Consider the following 6,000-nt stretch of genomic DNA (forward strand, 5'->3'; position numbering starts at 1 on the left):
GGGACAAATGTCGATTTGATAAGAGGCCGAAACTGCCCCCTTACCCTGTGCCTGAGGGTCTACAAGGGACAAATAGGGAGATGGAAATTAGAAAGAAGCAGCATAACTGGCTATACAGGATCTGAAATGGCATGTTGATAAAGTTTAATGAACGAGCCACATGCATGGGGTAGGTTACAGTGGCGGAGCCAGAAAAATTAGCTGGCGGGGCACTTATTTAAAATACTCAAAACTAGTGGGGGACTTATATATATATATATATTATATATAAGGATAAATATTTAATATTCTTACTTAAAAATAAAGAATTTTTAAGAGACTGACACATCTTCTAATTTAAAATATCTTATCGGGAGGAAGAAAAAAAATAAAAAATGGCATGGTCCGGACAGGGCCTAAAAGCTTAAATTGAACACCTAAAACGCTAAGCATGACCAGGAAGTGTTGGCCTTTTATTTGACTTGTATAACCTGATTTACAAATTTATTTTCATATTAATACTATTGAATATTAAAAAAGTGATTTTAATAATTGAAATGCAAATTTAGAAAATCGGTGTTAAATGTTTTACGAATAATCTCCTGTAGGTCTCGTGGCTCACTTATGCAAGCCTAGCCAGAACAAGCAAAGTCCGGAGACTGGTTTGGTACCAGCCCTGATAGAGTGTAAGACATCATCTACGACAGGGAATCCGAATCTCACAAAAATTTCGTACATGAAAAGATAATTTTCCAATGTGGGTAAGACAAATATGTCATTTATTTTTTCTAAGTAGGCCACATGGTAAAGATGTGCGAGACAATTAAAAATTTAAAATATTCAAGATAATTCTTGATAATTTTCCCATGTGGTTATGACAAATAAATTATAGACGACATGCATATTTCTAATAGGCCAAAGGGTGAAGATGTACGAGACCATTTTAAAAATTTTACAATATTTAAGAAAATTCTTAGCCGTCTCCGAATGTGGCCTTCTTCTCTCACCTTTTTCTTTTTTAATTTAAACTCATGATTACGAAACAAATGTTTTTCGTGTACCACCACTCCGTTAAACTTATCATGGATAATTTCTCCCTTGCAATCATGTAAAAAGCCAGAGTTATGGTGGTATGCACGTGGGCTATCTTGGGCTGGCATGAGCAGGCGTCCACACCTGCCCCACGCTGGCTCCGCCACTGGTAGGTTACAATTAGTCTTCACGGGAGTTGGCATATGGGACGGAGCAGAGACAGGTAGACATTCAATCTCTATTTGAAATCTTGTGGCATGAATTTTCTGCGCTACAAAAAAAAGAGCACTGATATGCAAGTTGAAGTACAATGTGTCACCCTAAAACATCGAAAGCAGCTCTGAATCTTGGAAGAATGAAAGGAAAGCAGGATGCTTTGAGGTTCATTAAGGGAGTGGGATTACCCTCTCACTCACCCAAGTTAAGAAAGAAAATAGTTCCGACCAGTTTGAATATTCCTTTGCCTTTTTAGGTGAAGGGTAGTTGAGCCCTCTTTAACCAAATCTGTCCTTTGATTGGATCCGACACTTAGTGTAGTGAGGTGTGATCCTTGTCCAACCCTGGGTTTGGATTTGGATTCAGTCACAAAATTTATGCACTGAACCCAACTTTGAATGCTACTTAGATCAATTCCATCTTTTGTTCACCCCCTCGGATCGGGCCAAACGTATCCATATACGAGTTAGTAATCGGATAACATGCGGGCCTTTTGACCGATGTACAAATACGTACTTTCAGCTTCTTTAACAGATCCATAACCAAGAAAGTTTTCGCTTATCTTCTTTCAATTCATTAATGACTACCTTAGGGAATAAAAATGAGAGGTTGGATGAGGGCTTCAACCTTCTTCGAGCAGTGGGTTAAACCCTGGTCACTCGAAATGACTTTATCACATCCTAAGAGGCAAGTGAATATCAAATTTGGATTCGGTTGATCCATATGTTTCTATTAGAAACAAAATAGTAGATGATTCGGTATGCACGTAAATTCTTTACTAAATAGAATAGACTCTAAGGAACGATGGTTCAGCTAATGGAACAACATGCAACCATTCTACCCGTTTGGTAAGGACAACGGTTTATTACTATTCCATGAATTTGGTATCTAAATTAAGGCATATTTATGGGAACATTGTATGATAATATTTTTATTCAATATATTTGCTTAAAAAACTGAGTTGATTTGTAGAACATGAAGAAGTTGTTACTGTTGCCAAACGCCGTTAAAGCACATACGTTTAACTCTCGTATGAACAGTTTGCATACCTAAAGCTAATCCTTGACGTGCGTCATACAAAAGATAACTTAATCGACACTAGAACAAATACATACTTTGAAATGTAAATTTAGTAAATTTACGTTATGTAGACTGATTTGCGAAGGTATAAAATTGTTTTCCAATTGTAAGTACAAATTTCCAGTTACTTTTCCAAGGAAGTACGTTTTGACAGTTGGTTACCTACTGCTAATTTTTACTCAATCCGCATATTCTATCAACTCTCTCTCTCTCTCCTTGTTATATATATATATATATATATTCACTTACTTCTCTCTTTTCCTAAGAGACATCTAGAGAGAGAAATTGGTTATTACTTTCTTCGTTGTTGGGCTCTTAAATCCATTTCTGTAACTCCAAGAATATAGTATAAGGGGTCAGACTAACAAACAAGCCAGTGAAAGTCTAGTGATCGGTTTAATTCCCATGGATTTTACACTCCATAGTCAATAAGGTGGCCATGATACAAAAAACAAAGCTACACTGTCCGGATTCTAAGTACTAATCGCAGCTCTAAACCGGAAAGTAGGATGTTCCTCGCACTCACCTGAAGCCATGTCAATTTCAATAAAGTGAGAAAAGAAAAGGTTGATGCAAGAAACAACACGTGGAATCAAGGAAAAGAAAAAGGGCCAACCATGTGAAAGGCATAAAAGCAACGTTTAGAAGACAAAGAAAACAAAGTGAAAAAGTCTCACAACATCTCAACCCATCTTTTGCCAACGATAACGTGGCAGGTAGGCCTTCAAACACGATAGATAAGCATTCTTTTTCCATAGGAAGGGGTTCATGTCCACTATCTTGAAAAAGGAGCAACTCCCACGTCAAGAAAACCATCTTTTTATATATATATATATTATATATATATATATATATATATAGTCATCCAACCATCTTTCTATACCAAATAAAGAAAAAAAAATGTGTGAATTGCAGTTAGAGTCACTCTTAATTGTCTATCATAAATTAGATGACCGAATAACTCTAGAAAATTAGATTCACTATTCAATATATATATATATATATATATATATATTGAAAATCTGTATTTCTAGTTGGATAGTTATTTATTTATTTTGTGTCGCTAAAAACCATTGGAGAAGGTGCATTTCATCGCTTAAATCCATGAACAAGTAACTGGTCATTGTAAATGTATTTTTTGCAAAGTTTTTTCAGCAACACAAAATAAAAAAAATAACAATCCAACTAAAGAGGTGACATTTCATTCATTAGACTCCGTTGCTTATTGCAATCTCTTCCCAGGAAGAAGTGCAGGAGCAGCTCACGCAATTCCCAGATCATATATATATATATATATATATATATGTATTCATTAATACTTATACTTGTACAGCTCTTCATGTAAAGATGGACGGAGCCAACTGAGAACTACTGTTCAAAGAAATCAAATTCCACTTTGCCAACACCAACCTTGGACAATTATGGACATTGATTATATATTTTGGAGATATTTAATTGCTAAGCTTGTTTAAATTAATGGGAAAGTGGTTTGATGATTCAACTGTCATCATTAGGTATGCCAATTAAGTACTTCTGATAGCAAACGTGCATTAAGATATTAGACGTATTCTGCATTACGCTGATGCAACTAACACGTGCCATGTGCTTGAATGGCTATGCTTATTAATGCACAACATTATCATGAAGTTAATTAAGAATTTATTAAGTTTAGCTATTTTCAATGACAATGAAGGGTATGCATTGGTTAGCAAACATATTAAAGGAAACGTATATAAGAGTTGATTTTCCTTGTACATATATATCTTTGTGCCAATTGTGTGGACACGAGCGCTTGCATATATGTAACATCACATATAATTGTACGTAAACGTTGTGCTTGTCTTTGTGTGCAAGCAATAGAAACATGGCGACGTGTTTGCGAGTCATTTTCTGTTGTGGAGTTATTGCATTGATTTTATCATCTCTAGAGACTGAAAGCATAGTGATAGGCAAGCTATCCAAACATGGTTAGAGGTAGGGTTACCTTGTGGTTGCTGGAGGTGGAGAGATGGAACTGTCTACAATATCCACATTACAGTCCATCTTAACATGGACAACAAGGATGTGTCTGCTTTAGTGAGAGAGAGTAGTGGGTGTTTATATTTGGCATCGCTTGCTTGGAGTGATGGAAGTACAACTACTGATGAAGGAAGCCTCCTCATGCACTGCCTACTAGCAGTTCAAGAAATCGATAGGCTTGATGGCATCATTAAGGTAATTGTAACAATGGAAAGTTTCATTAGCCGCTGCTGCAGTACTTGAGAGACAATTCTGTTCAGTAGGTTTTGGGTGACCCCTTAGTCGAGTGCAAAACAAGCTGGTTTTTATTAAAGATGACCCAACACTTGAGGTGTTTCATTTGCTTAAAAGGGTGGACAGGACCATTACCAGGCAAGTTTGGCATCGGCCTCCTCCAAACTGGATGCCGTATAAGGACATTTTATAAAGTGTCGGATCGCTCCCAATCCCATTTTTGTTGTAAATACTCTCCTCATTTTTGTTAATAAACTCCGGGGCAAACCCCATCAGTTCTCCGAAAAAAAAGTACGGTGAAAAATATCATTAAAGCAAACCACGTGTTGTTTGACTAGAAAAAAACCCAAGTTTAGTTTTTTTTTTAAAAAAAATTGTTTCCTGATTTATATGTAAAATAAAAAGCTATATATTGTGCCAAATGGCCTCTTTTTCACATTTAATTACTTTGGATTTTAAACACTGAGTTGATTTTATGTGGACTACCTCTACTTTAATCCACGATTTTTTTTTATGAATTTAAAAAAGTACGTTTAGGATCTCATGGAGTTCTTGTTAGTAGAGCTTCTTGCAAGTGTTTAATGAATTTACTTTAATTTAAATCCAACTTTGAAAAAATAGTCGAACTAATGTTCTATGAATTGCTTCAATTTTAGATTCAGAAATATCCGAACTAATATTCCATGAATTTGATCACTTACATATTGATCCTATTACCAAATAACCTTTGCCAATAACTTCAAAAAGAGAGAGAGGAGAGAGAGAAGAGAGAGAAGGGTCCTAACGTCAAGTCTGTATTAGATTTTTAATTAGCATGCAAGATGATCAATTTATAATGTGATTCATGCATCTTTCAAACAAACGATTTTATATTTTTCTTAGAAATACTCAAAGCTCTGGGATTTTAGGATTTAAGATTTTAAATTTGGTGGCTTTTCAATTAAAGCATGAAGCACTCAATGCTCCTTCAGAAATTTACTGCTGTTCCCAGTTAGCGTGACGGTCTAAAACTAAGGCTAAATTGTGTACTAAAAAAGGGACGGTGAGAGTCTCTTGAGTGATTAACATCGCGTGAAAAACAATGTCACGATCAAGGCGTGAATATGAAAAGAAGCAACAATGAGCGAACCACATGTAGAAAAGAGAAAAAAATAATGCCAATAAACTTACAGAAAATAAAATATAGGCAATGTTCGGTTTTCCCCCTTTGTTTACTATATCTTACCTAATCATTGGTTTATCATATTATTATAACACATATAATGGTGAATTTATATTTGGAAGATAACTTAAGATATCGTATTAGAAATTGGATTTTTAATTTGCAAAAAGAGGAGAAAAAACACGTCCCTTAGTTAAAGTGAATTTAGACGGGAGTTGTAATTCTAATGTGCAAGCAGAAAAAATTATTTAAATTTGCGTACAAGTATTTATCCAAAA

At 35.2% G+C, this 6,000-nt stretch overlaps 1 protein-coding gene across 2 annotated transcripts in view; it reads left to right on the forward strand.

The window, feature by feature from the left end:
* Positions 1–6,000, forward strand: part of LOC116260303 (5'-3' exoribonuclease 3) — a 29,516-nt gene that overhangs the window by 22,049 nt on the left and 1,467 nt on the right. The window lies entirely within an intron of this gene.

The sequence above is a fragment of the Nymphaea colorata genome, chromosome 9 (genome assembly GCF_008831285.2).
Source record: "Nymphaea colorata isolate Beijing-Zhang1983 chromosome 9, ASM883128v2, whole genome shotgun sequence".
NCBI classification, from domain to species: domain Eukaryota; kingdom Viridiplantae; phylum Streptophyta; class Magnoliopsida; order Nymphaeales; family Nymphaeaceae; genus Nymphaea; species Nymphaea colorata.